The 19111-nt window shown below is 34.3% G+C and overlaps 2 long non-coding RNA genes across 4 annotated transcripts in view; one reads left to right on the plus strand and one right to left on the minus strand.

Moving 5' to 3' along the window:
- Window positions 1-19111, minus strand: part of LOC143231811 (uncharacterized) — a 184050-nt gene that overhangs the window by 109111 nt on the left and 55828 nt on the right. The gene's annotated exons all lie outside the window — the stretch shown is intronic.
- The window catches only part of LOC143231809 (uncharacterized), a 109186-nt gene that overhangs the window by 58113 nt on the left and 31962 nt on the right, over window positions 1-19111 (plus strand). The gene's annotated exons all lie outside the window — the stretch shown is intronic.

A 19111-nucleotide genomic window follows, 5' to 3' on the forward strand; every position in this document is an offset into this window, starting at 1 on the left:
AGTCGAACGTTAATAATGAAACAAATAATTCATATCCACAGTAATACGATATGTCCTCTTAATGAGATATCGGGGTGAAATAGATATAGATTAGCTACTACATAAAAAACAACAACAATTACCTAATTAAATGTCTCCAAACCACTCAGCTTGCCTCAGAAATTACTTAGAAGATATTTATATCACGATATAAAATCACAAGTTCCAATACTACTCAATAGTTTGTTTCTCAACTTTAACCTAAGTGTAAGGTATTTCATTATGAATAAATTTATTTATATCCAAATGAACCGTATCTCTTTTTTAGTCATATCGCAAAGTAATAAATTAGAAGAACTGAATCAAACCAAAATTTCGTTTCATTCTCACGTCTCGTTAATCCGTAATACTTTGTATCTCTCACATAGAATGCCGCCATTTTGTACATGGTCACCCATAATGAGCCCTTCTGTATTACCTGTCATGTCAAGTCCTGCAATGCGAACTACTTTGAAAAGAACGCTGCTTGTGCTTCATGAAGCAGGAACGTTAAAGCTGATAGACGGTGAAAACCGTATTTCATTCCAAACTGCTAAGTTTAATAAATTGTACTCAGGAGTCGGAGCTTCAGAGTAGAAGCAACAGCATTTTCACATGTGTGTGTGTGTCAAATGTGAATCATGTAATTATGCGTGTAGTGTCTTCAGTTTATTTAAAACTATAGTTCCTTCCAACTGATCAACATTTTGCTCATTTTATTCTCGTTTTATCTAATACAATTTCTGATTTTTTTCTTACAACTTCCGATAATAATAACGAAGATAAAAAACTTTATGTACAAATTATTCCAGAGGAAGACATGATCCCGTTACCTGATTATAACCCAGTTGTAGAAGTTCGATTACACAACGTGTTTCTTCTGCAAACTTATAACATTAGAAAACTTAGTTTCATTAGTGACAAAACCCTTTTCAATTAATGATAACAAAATATCGATTTTCAAGGGCATTGAAGTAAAGCCCTCCTTCTCTTAGTGATGGATCAATGGCTAGTCTGAGGTGTGTGTATTCTTCTGAAAGTAAAGCCACATCAGGCTATCTTCTAAGTCCACTGGGGGAATCGAACCCTTGATTTTAGCGTTGTAAACCTGTAGAATTAACGCTGTCCCCGCGAGGTACAATCAGAGATGATAAAGTTTGTTTGTTTTGAATTTCGCGCAGAGCTATTCAAGGGCTATCTGCGCTAGCCGTCCCTAATTTAGCAGTGTAAGACTAGAGGGGAGGCAGCTAGTCTTCACCACCCACCGTCAACTCTTGGGCTACTCTTTTACCAACGAATAGTGGGATTGACCGTCACATTATAAAGCTCTCAAGTTTGAAAAGGCTAGCATGTTTAATGCGACGGGGATTCTAACCCGAGACCCTCAGAATACCAGTCGAACGTCTTAGCCCATGCCGTGCCGGACCCTGAGATGATGAAAAACATTGCGCAACACAGATAGTCCATTATATCGCTTTCTGTTTATCGATACAAAAAAAAGGCATAAGGTATTCATAATACGATCGAAAAATATGTTCATTAATAACTTTGGTTTACGATTATCAGTATCTCGATATGACAGAAGTCATGTCTCTTATAAATTAGTAACTTCCAATGCATAAACCTTAATTTTAACTCATGCTTTGAGTGATGAATAAAAGGTAAATGTATACGCAAACAAATTGGTAACTAATAATTATCGTCCCACCAAACATGCTCGCCCTTTCAGCCATGGAGACGTTATTGTGTCAATCCCACTATTCGTTGGTAAAAGAGTAGCCCAAGAGTTGGCGGTGGTTGGTGATGACTAGCTGCCTTCCCTCTAGTCTTACACTGCTAAATTAGGGACGGCTAGCGCAGATAGCCCTCGAGTAGCTTTGCGCGAAATTCAAAACAAACAAGCAATCAAACCAAACCAAACCAAACCAATCGTTAGCTTTCTTTCAAGGCTCAACTTTATTAACTTAATATTTAAAGGTATTCATGCAGTTAATTAAGTTAAAGAATTATATATATGTTTTCATCTAATTGTTATTTTGGAAGGTGTGTTGCGAGCACTGTTTTAATATATCAGTTGGCAAGTTTGTTTTCAAACGTAAAGCTATAAAATCCACTGTATACACTGTACTCATTGGAAGTGTCAAAAAACGTTATTTAGCGTTCTATTTGTTTGTCTGTATTTAAGCACAAAAAAGCTAAACAATGGGCTATATGTGCTCTGCCCATCAAGGGTATCGAAACCAGGTTTTTTAGTGTTATAAATCCTCCAGCTTACCACTGAGCCACCAAAGGGCGCATATGAATTGAAAAGTGAATGTAAGGTTGCAAAAATTGTGAATTGAATATATTAGACCAGATATAATTAATTTATTTTCTGCAACATAACACACACAGATACATACATAACGTTTTTTAATGTATTCATATTTGGTTATTGGAAGTAAGCTTTTAAAATTAATTTAAATTTGCTTTACCTTTTCAAACATTTTAGTTGGACTTCAAAGTGAACTAAATAAATGAAGCAGAATTCAATTTGTTTTTCTTTTGCAATTTTATTGTACAAGCCCTCTGGCGAGTCGGGATCAGCATGGCCAAGCGTGTTAAAGCGTTCGACTCGTAATCCGAGGGTCGCGGGTTCGAATCCCAGTCATACCAAACATGCTCGCCCTCCCAACAGTGGGGGCGTTATAATGTGACGGTCAGTCCGTTGGTAAAAGAGTAGCCCAAGAGTTGGCGGTGGGTGGTGATGACTAGCTGCCTTCCCTCTAGTCTTACACTGCTAAATTAGGGACGGCTAGCGCAGATAGCCCTCGTGTAGCTTTGCGCGAAATTAAAAAAACAAACAAAAAAGAATCCAGCGAGTCAGCAGTAAATTTACATACTTGTAATGCTAACATCCAGGTTTCGATTCCCTGCGGTGGTAAGATGGCAGGTAACTTATTGTGTTGCTTTATGCTGAAAGGAACAAGTAAAACAAAATGGTGTTTTTGTTTGAAAGTTTTATTTTCTGTTTATAATGACCATAGGTTAAGCTATTTACCTTCATGATAATAATGCACAAAGCTTATTTGATATCCTTAAACAAGATCGGCCTCAAGGCCTAAGGATTATAACATTCAAATTACAACTTTCAAAAGTTGTCCATCACGTTTAACTTATTTTCACTTTTGTAGCCTAAAGCATGTACATTCGTTTCTTCTCTCTCCCATAGTTTGTGTTTTAAAAAACACATTCAGTGGCAGATATACGTAAAAGTGGGTTGTAGCTTAAAGTTACTTCGTAATGAATTATTTTTTACTAAAATATTTGAACAGTTATATTATATTTTAATATATTTGGATTTTATTAACTTCAACGTTAGAATTAAACAACGTCCACTCAGAAACAACTTCTTAATGAGAGTGTTTATTAGAATAGTTGTAGCGCCCTCTATACCGTGACTACACAGATGTGAAACGGAAATGATGTCTTTACCAAAAATAATACACATACGATTAGTTACCGACTAAATACGCGTTGATAAAGATATAAATTGTATGTTGTTGTTTATGTTTGCTCTGCCTTCAATTTTTGTTCTAATGTTGTCATCACATAGTGGGTTAATATATAAAAATGGAAATTGAGGCTTAAACTGATTCTTCGAAATCCTGACATCCGCTCACTTAAAAGTTAAAATAAAGTTTAAAAATCGAAAGAAGACAAGAATGTTTTTTTTAAATGCAAAGGCACTTGAATCTACAAAGTGCAGAATAAATACAATTGTTAAAGTAACAATGGAAAACTTTCATATATTGTTGGCCAGTGCCATCTCTACTTTGTTAAAATAGTCTAAAACAATAAATTATCGCAATTTTGAGAAAAATAAATTCATCTCTCAGCTAACATAATACTGCAAAGTGATATAAATGAAGTCAGACAGAGGAGTTATAATATCTAAAGAGGCTACAAAATAACTAATTTAACGTGAGAGGTTCTTGAAGAGGACAACGCTTCATAACGTTGTACTTTTATGAAAATACTTAATAAAAAGTGATCCCCGTTTTGTCTAGCATAATTAATAAAGAAAAAAAATGTCCAAAATTATTAATTTTAATAGATTTCGATTTTTAAAAATTAGTGATAAAGATATTTATTAATAGAAAGTAAAACGAAGGAACACTTAAAAGCAAGTTTGACTGTGAACTTCTGGTAAAACACAGATACATTCAGTATTTATTTTTAACATTTAACTGTTAGAAATAGAGATTTATTTTATAATTTGAAATGGCCAAGTTAGTAACAATTAAAAATCAGTCTTCCTGTTTAAATTAATATTGGCTCGTAGCCTTTTGCCCTTGTCGTTGTCTAATAATATTTCACAACTAACCATTCCCGGTTTTAATTTTTTTATTTGATCACACGTATTAAAATAAATATGAATATTTAATGTTATTCTAGTAAAAAATTCGAAAACGTGATTTATTTACAGTTATAATTCTATCATTAAATTTTCGATACGTAAAGCTGCTCATGCAGGATCAATATAGGCTACTTGGAAAATGAAACAAACGTAACGAACCTAGTAGGTTGCTGTCATTTAACCAGAATATGAACATAAGTGTACACTTCCATTAACGTAAAGCTCTCAGTAATTAACAATCGTATTTTACGTAATGTCCCCAGTACTCACGTTAGGACAGTAGATTAGTGTCCTACGGATTTACAACACTAAAATGAGGGGTTTGATTTCCCTCGGTGAAAACAGCAGATAGCCCAAAACGGAGCCTTTTGCTCAACTTTAAACAAACAAAGTTACATAAGCACATGGTTACAAACTTAGTTTATATATCTCAAGACGACTGTGCTAGGAAAAATAGTTTTACTTTATATTCCTTAACGTGGAATCTACAATATAAATAAATCTAATCAGCTGTAAATTTACTACAATACAGTATTTATAATAAATAAATAACAAATGTTCACTGCAAAATCCTTAACAATAACCATAATGAGGCAGATGATTCAATAGAAAAACGTAAGATTATTTACAACGAATAAAAAATTATTAAATATTCTATTAAATATGACGTAGTTTACCTCTTCTTCCAGTCATTAATATTAATGAAAATAAATTTTAAGAACCAGCAACAATTATGATTTTCACAATAGAAACAGTGCAATAATTGTAATGTTCTATTTCGATGTTATTTCGTATGATTTTAACAGCCTTTTTTTGTAATAAGTAACTGTTTTTAAATAATATAAATTTCCCTTGTAAGAAATAAATAGTGAATTGTTTACTTACGAGAAATGTAAAAAGTTATTTTATGGACTTTCTCTATAGATTAAGTAAGGTTTAAGAGTAATTTTAAACTATTAATATCTCTTTAAACGCATTGAGTCGAAATGGAATAAAAACAAGCAAATAACGCTTTGTTTTGAGTTTCAGGTTAAAGCTTTGATTCGAGGGATCGTTTGATTAAGCTGATTACTATTCATTCTGGTCACTAGCATCTTAAGAATTAATTACCAAGGATTGTTTGTTTGTTTCTTTGAATTTCGCACAAAGCTACTCGAGGGCTGTGTGTGCTAGCCGTCCCTAATTTAGCAGTGTAAGACCAGAGGGAAAGCAGCTAGTCATCACCACCCACCGCCAACTCTTGGGCTACTCTTTTACCAACGAAATAGTGGGATTGACCGTAACATTATAACGCCCCCACGGCTGAAAGGGCGAGTATGCTTGGTGTGACGGGGATTCGAACCCGCAAACTTCAGGTTCCGTGTCAAGCGCCCTGACCACTTGGCCATACCGGACCATTTCCCAGGAGAAACTTACGAAACTGGGATTCAAAGTGTAGTAATTTATTGTAAAACTCTAAATTATTAATGTCAAGGCGATAAGAAATATTTGTTACATTGTATTGTGAAAGGTAATTACTCAGGATAAAATAACATAAAAACGACTTAAGATGTTTAGTTCATATTTGCAAAAGGCAACAATAGCAAAACAGTTTGAAATGTTTTATCTTATAATTCATGTTTGCAAAATAAAACAATTTAAAAATGCTTTATCTTATAGTCCATATTTGCAAAAGGCAACAATAGCAAAACAGTAGGAAATGTTTTATCTTATAATTCATGTTTGCAAAATAAAACAATTTAAAAATGCTTTATCTTATAGCCCATATTTGCAAAAGGCAACAATAGCAAAACAGTAGGAAATGTTTTATCTTATAATTCATGTTTGCAAAATAAAACAATGATAAAACAATTTAAAAATGCTTTATCTTATAGTTCATATTTGCAAAAGACAACAATAGCAAAACAGTTTGAAATGTTTTATCTTATAATTCATGTTTGCAAAATAAAACAATTTAAAAATGCTTTATCTTATAGTCCATATTTGCAAAAGGCAACAATAGCAAAACAGTAGGAAATGTTTTATCTTATAATTCATGTTTGCAAAATAAAACAATTTAAAAATGCTTTATCTTATAGCCCATATTTGCAAAAGGCAACAATAGCAAAACAGTAGGAAATGTTTTATCTTATAATTCATGTTTGCAAAATAAAACAATGATAAAACAATTTAAAAATGCTTTATCTTATAGTTCATATTTGCAAAAGACAACAATAGCAAAACAGTTTGAAATGTTTTATCTTATAATTCATGTTTGCAAAATAAAACAATTTAAAAATGCTTTATCTTATAGTCCATATTTGCAAAAGGCAACAATAGCAAAACAGTAGGAAATGTTTTATCTTATAATTCATGTTTGCAAAATAAAACAATGATAAAACAATTTAAAAATGCTTTATCTTATGGTTCATATTTGCAAAAGACAACAAGAGCAAAACAGTTTGAAATGTTTTATTTTATAATTCATGTTTGCAATATAAAAAAATTTAAAAATGCTTTATCTTATAGTCCATATTTGCAAAAGACAACAATAGCAAAACAGTTTGAAATGTTTTATTTTGTGATTCATGTTTGCAATATAGAACAATTTAAAAATGCTTTATCTTATAGTCCATATTTGCAAAAGACAACAACAGCAAAACAGTTTGAAATGTTTTATCTTATAATTCATGTCTCCAAAAGACAAGAATAAATAATTAAAGTGTTAAGAGGATTTTGGTGGATGACATTTACTAACACTGAAAAACATTTTAAAAAGTCATGTAAATGTTACAGCCACTAAAGTCACAAATAGTGAGTAATTTATATACATTGAATTATTGAAGCAATTAACCAAACAAAATAATTTACATTCAAGTAATATGCAAGTCCAAGGTGTCACAAGAAATTTATCTCATGTCAAAATAGTGACACAAGCAGATGATCTCATTGTGACTTATGCCAAAACAAAGTGTCATAAGCAGATAATCCCATTGTGACTTATGCTGAAACAAAGTGTCACAAGCAGATGATCCCATAGTGACTTATGTTGAAACAAAATGTCACAAGCAGATGATCTCATTGTGACTTATGTTGAAACAAAGTGACACAAGCAGATGATCCCATAGTGACTTATGCCAAAACAAAGTGTCATAAGCAGATGATCCCATAGTGACTTATGCTGAAACAAAGTGTCATAAGCAGATGATCCCATTGTGACTTATGTTGAAACAAAGTGTCACAAGCAGATGATCCCATTGTGACTTATGTTGAAACAAAGTGTCACAAGCAGATGATCCCATTGTGACTTATGTTGAAACAAAGTGGCACAAGCAGATGATCCCACAGTGACTTATGCTGAAACAAAGTGTCATAAGCAGATGATCCCATAGTGACTTATGCTGAAACAAAATGTCACAAGCAGATGATCCCATAGTGACTTATGTTGAAACAAAGTGTCAAAAGCAGATGATCCCATAGTGACTTATGCTGAAACAAAGTGTCATAAGCAGATGATCCCATAGTGACTTATGCTGAAACAAAGTGTCATAAGCAGATGATCCCATAGTGACTTATGCTGAAACAAAGTGTCACAAGCAGATGATCCCATAGTGACTTATGCTGAAACAAAGTGACACAAGCAGATGATCCCATAGTGACTTATGCTGAAACAAAGTGTCATAAGCAGGTGATCCCATAGTGACTTATGCTGAAACAAAGTGTCACAAGCAGATGATCCCATTGTGACTTATGCTGAAACAAAGTGTCACAAGCAGATGATCCCATTGTGACTTATGCTGAAACAAAGTGTCACAAGCAGATGATCCAATTTTGACTTGTTTCTTGCTATTGGTTCCCTGAAACAGTGATCTCCCTTTCAAATTACAAGTTTGTTTTGTTTTTGAATTTCGCACAACCGTCCCTAATTTAGGAGTGTAAGACTAGAGGGAAGACAACTAGTCATCACCACCCACCGCCAACTCTTGGGCTACTCTTTTACCAACGAATAGTGGGACTGACCGCCACATTATAGCGCCTCCACGGCTGAAATGGCGAGCATGTTTGATGCGACGGGATTTGAACCCGCGACCCTCAGATTACGAGTCTAGTGCCCTAACCATCTTATTCGTTTATTTGTTCATAAATTCAAATACTTCTTCGCTGTGCCTGTATTTGTTAAAGGTCCGCGGCAGTTTATGGGGATAACGTGAAGGTCACTAGTATTAAAATGGTTTAAAAAAGACGCTTTTAGTTAAGGGTCGTGTCTCAAACATTTGGTACGATTGTCAATATATTCTGACGTCATCCAAGGGGAAAGAAACATTTTAATTAGGATTTTCATCTGTATATCCTGTATCGTTGACATTCCAAATTCTTTTTTGGTCCAAAGTGGCAGACACTTATGACGCGAAAACCAACTTTTGATACCCGTAGCAGACACATCACGGATAACTCATGGTGTAGCTTTGTGCTTAAATGTAAACATATATGCAAATGTTTCTTATTTTCAGAAAACATCACATACAAATAATTAGAAAGATTTTCGTTGACTTAACAATAGCATTTATTAATATTCATGACATATATAATGTCAGATTTTATTGTTTTTTATCACGTGTGTTACAAGATAAAATTATAAGTCTAAAAAATAGCAATTAGAGGTTTTTGCTTCGTTTTTCAAACAGCCCGGCATGGCCAGGTGGTTAATCGGAGGTTCGAATCCCCATCGCACCATACATGCTCGCCTTTTCAGCCGTGAGGGCGTTATAATGTGACGGTCAATCCCACTATTCGTTGATAAAAGTGTAGCCCAAGAGTTGGCGGTGGGTGTTGATGACTAGTTGCCTTCCCTCTGGTCTTACACTGCTAAATTAGGGACGGCTAGCGCAGATAGCCCTCGAGTAGCTTTGTGCGAAATTCAAAAACAAAAAAAAAAAATCGTTTTTCAAAGTAATGAATATTTCTTACCTTCCTTTACCACGCGTTTCTTTTGTGTGTGTGTGTGTAACTTCAATTTACGATACCCTAATAATTCTTCACGATAAAGAATATTTATTAATAGGTAGAGCAATTGTTATATAATGGCACGTTCCGAATCATACAAAACTTTTTAACTCTGATAACATAATGTTACGAACAGCTCATACCATGCTTTGGAACTATAGAAGGTCCTAACTTCGAAATAACAACTATGCTTTGATAAGTTAAAGAGCACGCGAACGATATAAAGCTTTTAAGTGTGGTAACGTATATCAACATCAGAATCAACATGACAGTTATTAAAAGCTTATCTGTCGGGGCATCCAGCCTGACCAGCCTGACCAGAATGATTTCAAACTTGTAACAATCTTATCATGTAGACACACTAGGATGACCACAATACTTTTAACTACCTTATTATTCAGCCACACTAGAGTGATCCAAAACTGTTAAACTTTATGGGCATTAAGCCACACCACGAAGACGTCAAATGAATTACGTGTGGTAGAATCTAGCCACATGAATATTATTTTTCTAATGTAATACTACATTTAAATGGAGAAGAATCAGACAACGTTACAGCCAATCTACGTTTGTAATTATTATTACCAACTCAAACACATAAATATGTCATATATTTTTCACTGATAGCCAAATAATATCACTAAGTTAATTCTCTAAAACAGAGAAACATCCATTACACACCCTTGAATAATAATAAACTTTTCTAAAGTGCAGTGAACCTACCACACAAGAATGATAACATACCGTTAAAAACAAAAAGTTCGTTCTCACGTTTGGTTTGTTTTGAATTTCGCGCAAAGCTACACGAAGGTCAGCTGCGTTAGCCGTCCCTATTATTGCAATTTAAGACTCTGGGGCTACTCTTTTACCAACGAATAGTAGGATTGACCGTTACATTATAACGCTCTCATGGCTGAAAGGGCAAGCATGTTTGGTGTGACAGGGATTTGAGGGATCACGAGTCGAGTGTCTTAACCACCTGGCCATGCCAGGCCTCGTTCTCATGTGGTCACATTGCAATGGTATAAAATGATTCGTGTAAATAAAATACAAACTGTGTGCGATTTTAAACATTATACCACGTGACTGCTTGTGAGGCACTTGGCCATATATGAGTGGTATTTAAACATTTTATTACAGAATTATACGATTACACAAGTAGATTATTAATCTTTCTATGGTCACAAAAGAAAAATACAGTACCATAGTTATTTTACTTTCTAGTTATATGGTCACACACTAAAGATTTTTACTCATGAGTGACATGGTTTTACAAAGACGATGCAACGGTTTTTTTCATTGTTTTCAGATACGGAAACAACTTAAGTAGTCTGACTAAACAGTTTTTCAGGTGAGGGGCAAATTGCATGAAAAGCAGTTTTATTTAAAGACTGTTTTTCCTGTTATTACAGTGTTAACTAGACGACGGATTGTTTAAGACTAACTCTATTGCGCAAAAAAAAAAAAAAATATTAGCCCGAGGTTTAAATCTCATTAACACAATTGAGTTGAACTACATTTCGCAGTGTAATTATACGAATGTAAGGAGTCACTTGTATTACGTGATCATATAAATTCACCAGGGTCCAAGTCGGAGTGATATTATGCATTTCAGTACCTGCCTTGAAGGCAAGACGGAACAGTCTTGTTGTTGTTTCATTCTGTTAATATTTCTATGACCTGACTTATAAGTGGTAAACATAATTACGGCTGTTGAGAGGGCCTACGGTAAAACTAATTTTTATTCTGTAACTCATCGTGCTTTCAAGGAACGCCGAAATTCTGAGATAATTACATCATAAGAATGAAAGAATTCTTTATGCTCTGCTATAGTCAACATTTACCACTGAGCGGTCACACAGATTCGTGGTTCTTCATCCCACAGAGATAAGTGTAGTGAAAAAACACTAATGATATTTTCAACACTGTATTTGAATAGTGCTTGCGATACCTCTTTCAAGTATACTAATTTCTTGAATTAAATATAACATGAAAAGGCACCACCTTTAACGCAAAGGGTAATGTTTAGAAATATTGTCAAACACTTAAGATTTGTCGTGTAACATTTTTCAGTTAAACTCTTTATTAAGTTCTATCGAATAGAATATTTTGAGTGATGTACTAGATAACTAGATATACCATGATCTTCTGATGCAACGACTAGTTGAAAACGCTGAGCTGCGCAAGAAAAAAAACAAACATATGATAAGAGACATAGGTGACACTAGTGTCTAGACAGGCGCCGCGGTTCCTCTAGTGCAAGGAAGGAGATGAACCGAAACTGAAACCTTTCGTTTCGTCACCACACGCTTCATCTTGGAGCATGTAACTCAAAGTAGGTTAACGATCTTGTAGCTCCAGTTAATCTTGCGAATCATTGAGAAAAACTAAATAAAAACACCTTGTTCTTTAGTTAAAATGATTCATTTACTCAATACAAAGTTTAGTTTTCGTTACTAAATAAAAACGCCTTGTTCTTTAGTTAAAATGATTCATTTACTCAATACAAAGTTTAGTTTTCGTTACTAAATAAAAACGCCTTGTTCTTTAGTTAAAATGATTCATTTACTCAATACAAAGTTTAGTTTTCGTTACTAAATAAAAACGCCTTGTTCTTTAATTAAAATGATTCATTTGCTCAATACAAAGTTTAGTTTTCGTTACTAAATAAAAACGCCTTGTTCTTTAGTTAAAATGATTCATTTACTCAATACAAAGTTTAGTTTTCGTTACTAAATAAAAACGCCTTGTTCTTTAGTTAAAATGATTCATTTACTCAATACAAAGTTTGGTTTTCATTTTCAAAGAGATTCCCTCCATCCCCCCCCCCAAAAAAAAGTGTTACTACTGTTAAATTAATACGTACACGCGTATGCGACAAGACTCCCACTTATTAATATTTTTTTAAATAATGATATGCCTTTTAGGTATATATAAATATCACATTACAAAAAAGGTAATTTATTACAGTTGTTAATGTGTTTTGTTCAAGTAAAACACAACTTTACTGGCACAGAATAGTACAATCCATAACTCGATTTTATATGTTGTCAGAAAACAGAAAGATTAATTGGTGTTTGTTTGTTTTGAATTTTGCGCAAAGCTACTCGAGGACTATCTGCGTTAACCGTCCCTAATTTAGCAGTGTGAGACTGGAGGGAAAGCAGCTTGTCATCACCATCCACCGCCAACTCTTGGGCTACTCTTTTTACCAACGAATAGTGGGATTGACCGTAATATTATAACGCCCCCACGGATGAAAGGGCGAGCATGTTTGGTGTGACGGGGATTCGAACTCGCGGCCCTCAGATTACGAGTCGAGTGTCGGGCCTTAATACATTTATGTGTGTTTTTTTTTTTATAGTAAAGCCACATTGGACTATCTGCGGAGTCAACTGAAGGGTATCAAACCCATGATTTTAGCGTTGTAAATCCGTACCAGCGAGGAACTTAATTAGTGTTAATAATCTGATCTGAATTGTGTATCATCAATGATCTGATCAGAATTGTGTATCATCAATGATCTGATCAGAATTGTGTATCATTATCCTGGGCTCAGACTATTCAAGGCACGTTGCACTCCAAGCATATTATGAATAAATTCTCGGTTCTATGTACTTAATAAAATAAGGACCACAAAAGACCTTTATGAAATAATTCAGAAGATTTATAGTTAAATGGGTACAATACCTTATTCTAGATTCATCGCATCAACCAGTGCGATTTTTACATATATATATATTCATCTTATAGTAATATTTAACATAAATAACCCGTTAATACCTAGGAATAAAGAGCTTTATAGGGGGCACAGAATAATTATACGTAACAATGTGTGTGTGTTTTCTTATAGCAAAGTTACATGGGGCTATCTGCTGAGCCCACCGAGGGGAATCGACCCCCTGATTTTAACGTTGTAAATCTGAAGACATACCGCTGTACTAGCTGGGGCTCAACATACGTCTCACATAAAGTATTTAGTATGTAAACATTCATATCTTCCACACCTACTTCAAGAAAAAAAACAGTGCTAAAAATAATACTTATTTTACAAAACGCTGGTGTATTCACGATAAATACACGTAACCGGAATATTTGCATTTAACATATCTATCTGTCTCTTTCTTCATTACAAGTATTCTGTGTCTATTTCACTTTTTCCCTCTCTTATCGTCTGTCTTATTTATCTTTCTCTTACCCTTGCAAACACAGAAGTTTATTATTCCGTTTATAAATAATATTATTTCAACAAATTGCGATACGTTATAGAAATGATTGTTCTTAAAAAAAAAGTTGACGGATGATAGAAATTATCATTGTTAGAAGATGCTGAAAAGTGAAGGAAATTATTCTGAGATGTTATAGAAATATTTGTTGTTAGAAGATGTTGAAAACTGGTGAAAATTACAAACTTTCGAAATAAATAAACCTATACTGATGCACTTAAAGATTTTTGTGGCTTTTAAACTTTCTAACATGAGTGATAGATCCCTTGAACAACAATTTATGTACGAAAACATTTTTAACCTATTTCAAGTAGACTAAACAAAGCACCAATACTATTTACTGTATTTAAATACTATTGTAAGCACGTTTTTTTTTTAAAGGGCCCTAGGTTGTGTTGTTTAATTATCATGATAGAGCTTGAATATTTAATATTACTTGCTGCGGATCTCTGATCTGAATTGTTAAGGCTATAGATTAAAATAATTGCTGTACACTAGGTTTGCAGTACGTTTCGCACGTAAACAAAGCTGTTTATAAAAATACAAAATAAATTAATATAACTGTAAGTAAATATCGCAATGCTTGATGAAGAAGGAATTACGTTTTATAATATAATATAATATAATATAATATAATATAATATAATATAATATAATATAATATTGAAAGTGGTTTTAAATATTGTAAACCTTACATAGTTGCTGCGAATAAGGTTTGTTTGTAAATAAACAAAAAACTTACACAAGGGGCTATCTTTGTTCTGCCTATATTGGGTGTCGAAACAAGATTTCTAGTCACTGGGGATGCATATAAGGGTTAAATCCTCAATGCTCTGACACACCAGCAATGATGGTATTTTTTTTTTATTGGTTTTCGCATTTTCAGCCAGAAATGGCACTTGAGATGAACGACCAGAACAGTGACGACTAAGTTCGAGAATAGACGTACTAATTTAGCATGTTGTTGAAAAGATGACAATCTTTCTTCAGTACCCACCGCCTATAGGGCAATCTTTCTTCAGTATGCGCTGCCTATAGGGCAACCTTTTTTCTATATCCGTCGCCTATATTGTTACTCTTCACTGAATAGCGGGATTGAGGGCCACAACACTTTTACATAGGAAAGTGCCGAAAGAGTGTAGGTACATATCGGTGCTCGAACTTTGGACTTGTGAACATAATGTTCAGCTGCATATCGGGGCTTGAACTTTGAACTTTTCAATTTTCCCTCCTGACCACACCCAACCTAGGAGCCCCAATTACAAAATCACTTACACGTAGGTGTTTGTTGCTTAGTAACAGGTAAAACTAAAGTTACAAGTTTTACAAGAGTTATATGATGATTAATTGGTGTTCAGAAAAATCTAAAACTCAGAAACTCAACGTGGAGAAGTTTGTTTGAGAGCAAATCAAACTCAGATATAAAGTAGTTTCCGAAATATGCAGTCCAGTTTACCGAGAGCGAAATTATCACAATATAAATATTACCGATTTAACTGGGTTTGTTCAGTTTAAGTTCAAAGATGTACCCTGAAGCTGAGCCACGAGGGAAGAAAGGACCAGCTAACTGACAGTTTTGTTTACAATGTGTTCCAATATGTTTATGACAAAAGTTTCTATATAAAGATTTGATTTTAAAGTTAAGCACAAAGCAACACAATGGGCTACCTGTGCTCTGCCCACCACAGGTATCGAAACCAGGATTTGATTGTTTGTTTGTTTTTTGAATTTCGCACAAAGCTACTCGAGGGCTATCTGTGCTAGCCGTCCATAATTTAGTAGTGTAAGACTAGAGGGAAGGCAGCTAGTCATCACCACCCACCGCCAACTCTTGGGCTACTCTTGTACCAACAAATAGTGGGATTGACCTCACATTATAACGCCCCCACGGCTGAAATGGCGAGCATGTTTGGCGCGACGGGGATGTGAACCCGCGACCCTCAGATTACGAGTCGCACCCCTTAACACGCTTGGCCATGCCGGGCTCACCAGGATTTGAGCGTATTAAGTCCACAAACATACCGCTATGCCACTGAAAGGTCCTACATAAGTAACATACCGCTGTGCCACTGAAAGGCCCTACATAAGTGATATGTTGGTTAGATATCAACGATTTTAAATTAATTCTCTCTGAATAAACATTACATTTATTGAAATGCCAGTGTATCTAATTGTAAGTATTTCAACACTTTGTTATAACTAAATGAAGATGTTATTTTTCATCATAAAAGTTATTCGGTACTTGTATGTCAAAAGATAACATTCTAAGAATTATTACTTATTCTTCTTGTTAAAGCACGTTCTTCTTCAAGTATGCAGATGAAGTTTATTTATGGTATATCTGCATAATCTTTATCACAGTAATGTTAACAAGATATACTTAACGTACTAAATCAAGGAACATTTCAAGTATTTATTGCAACAAAACATGAATTAATCGTACTAATGCCTTCCCCTCGGTGGGCTCAGATGATAGCCCGTGTGGCTTTGCTATAAAAAAACACACACGTGCTAATGCCATGAATATGTCACAAAGGATTATCGTGGAAACACTCTCAACCCCAGCAGAATAACACTTAAAGTTTATTTGTTTTTTGGTTTCGCCTCAAAGCTGCACGAGGGCTATCTGCGCTAGCTATCCCTAACTGATCAGTGTCAGACTAGAGGGAAGGTAGCTAGTCATCACCACCCACCGCTCATTCTTGGGTTACTTTTCTACCGACAAATAGTAGGATTGACTGGTTAAGACGCTAGATTCGCAATCTGAGGGTGGTAGATTCGAATCCCCGACACACCAATCACCCTCAGATTGCGAGTCTAGCGTCTTAACCACCCGGCCATGCCGAGCCACTAGTGTAAGAGTAATGTTACCACATCATACGTATCGGATTGCCAAGAGAAGAGTTCCTAATACCACAGTCATTGCGGTAAGTAAAAAAGCTCTTTACAAGTGTTTACAAGTGTTTTATTCTTCGAGAAAGAAATCCCATCACAGTTCTTACCGTATTCACGATAAAGTAAAACGTTGTAAATTATTTTCACAGAGTTAGTTTACTTTGACGGTGTGCTTGACTGGTTTTTGAAAACTGAATAAAAAGCCACCTGTTTCTTTCTTTCATTTTCTTTAACTTAGTTATTATAATAAACAGGATATTGCAAATAATTATAACGCTTACATTAGCCCACTGAGGTAGATAATTAATGTAGTAACGGTGTAGAATCCAAATGTTACTTCAATAAATTATTATAAGTGGTAGTTTTCATAGTTCATTTAAAAAAAAGTATTTGAAAAGATACTTAATACGGCACAATAGTAGAACCAAATTCATACACTAAGTTATTGTCTTTTCAATGTGCGTATGTTTAATACGGCACAATAGTAGAACCAAATTCATACACTAAGTTATTGTCTTTTCAATGTGCGTATGTTTAATACGGCACAATAGTAGAACCAAATTCATACACTAAGTTATTGTCTTTTCAATGTGCGTATGTTTAATACGGCACAATAGTAGAACCAAATTCATACACTAAGTTATTGTCTTTTCAATGTGCGTATGTTTAATACGGCACTATTGTAGAACCAAACTTATACACTAAGTTATTGTCTTTTCAATGTGCGTATGTTTAATACGGCACTATTGTAGAACCAAACTTATACACTAAGTTATTGTCTTTTCAATGTGCGTATGTTTAATACGGCACAATAGTAGAACCAAACTTATACACTAAGTTATTGTCTTTTCAATGTGCGTATGTTTAATACGGCACAATAGTAGAACCAAACTTATACACTAAGTTATTGTCTTTTCAATGTGCGTATGTTTAATACGGCACTATTGTAGAACCAAACTTATACACTAAGTTATTGTCTTTTCAATGTGCGTATGTTTAATACGGCACTATTGTAGAACCAAACTTATACACTAAGTTATTGTCTTTTCAATGTGCGTATGTTTAATACGGCACAATAGTAGAACCAAACTTATACACTAAGTTATTGTCTTTTCAATGTGCGTATGTTTAATACGGCACTATTGTAGAACAAACTTATACACTAAGTTATTGTCTTTCAATGTGCGTATGTTTAATACGGCACAATAGTAGAACCAAACTTATACACTAAGTTATTGTCTTTTCAATGTGCGTATGTTTAATACGGCACAATAGTAGAACCAAACTTATACACTAAGTTATTGTCTTTTCAATGTGCGTATGTTTAATACGGCACAATAGTAGAACCAAACTTATACACTAAGTTATTGTCTTTTCAATGTGCGTATGTTTAATACGGCACTATTGTAGAACCAAACTCATGCACTAAGTTATTGTCTTTTCAATGTGCGTATGTTTAATACGGCACAATAGTAGAACCAAACTTATACACTAAGTTATTGTCTTTTCAATGTGCGTATGTTTAATACGGCACTATTGTAGAACCAAACTCATGCACTAAGTTATTGTCTTTTCAATGTGCGTATGTTTAATACGGCACAATAGTAGAACCAAACTTATACACTAAGTTATTGTCTTTTCAATGTGCGTATGTTTAATACGGCACTATTGTAGAACCAAACTTATACACTAAGTTATTGTCTTTTCAATATGGGTATGTTGATTAAACACGCAATTTTTAATTTTTATTTTAATATTTTTAGAGTAAAAAATTACATAATATAGTTTATAAAGCTAAGGAACTGTCTTTATGGCTAAAAACAAATCTTACACGTATTAAGGAGTTATGTTTAGAAGAAATATATGTTATCTGTCTAAAGGAGAAGATTCACAAACAGGGGGCGTAGCAAACACAATGCTGTTAAATAACTGATACATTCATAGTGTGTGGGGTCTTTAACCAGAACACGAAACGTTCTAGAAGCTGAGAAAGTTCGGAAACCCATATCCTAAAGAACTATCTCTCGTGGAACATAACTTACATATATCATAGAGACTATCTGTAATGAAATATAACTGATATATATCATGAGTTTATCTCTAATGGAATATAACTTATATGTCTCGTAAGGGTTTATCTCAATGGAATATAACTGATATATATTAAAAGGGCTACCTCTAATGGGGGAAAGGTATATATCATAAAGAACTGTCTCTAGAGATGTGTAACTGATATATATATATCATATCATAAGGGACTACCTCTAATGGAATATAACTGTTGTATATTATAGGGGCTATATCTAATGGAATATAATTGGTATAAATCGTAAGATACTATCTGTAATGGAATATAACTGATGGGCCCGGCATGGCCAAGCGTGTTAGGGCGTGCGACTCGTAATCTGAGGGTCGCGCCAAACATGCTCGCCCTTTCAGCGTTATAATGTGACGATCAATCCCACTATTCGTTGGTAAAAGAGTAACCCAAGAGTTGGCGGTGGGTGGTGATGATGACTAGCTGCCTTCCCTCTAGTCTTACACTGTTAAATTAGGGACGGCTAGCACAGATAACTCTCGAGTAGCTTTG

Source organism: Tachypleus tridentatus, chromosome 11 (assembly GCF_004210375.1).
Source record: "Tachypleus tridentatus isolate NWPU-2018 chromosome 11, ASM421037v1, whole genome shotgun sequence".
In the NCBI taxonomy this organism is placed as follows: domain Eukaryota; kingdom Metazoa; phylum Arthropoda; class Merostomata; order Xiphosura; family Limulidae; genus Tachypleus; species Tachypleus tridentatus.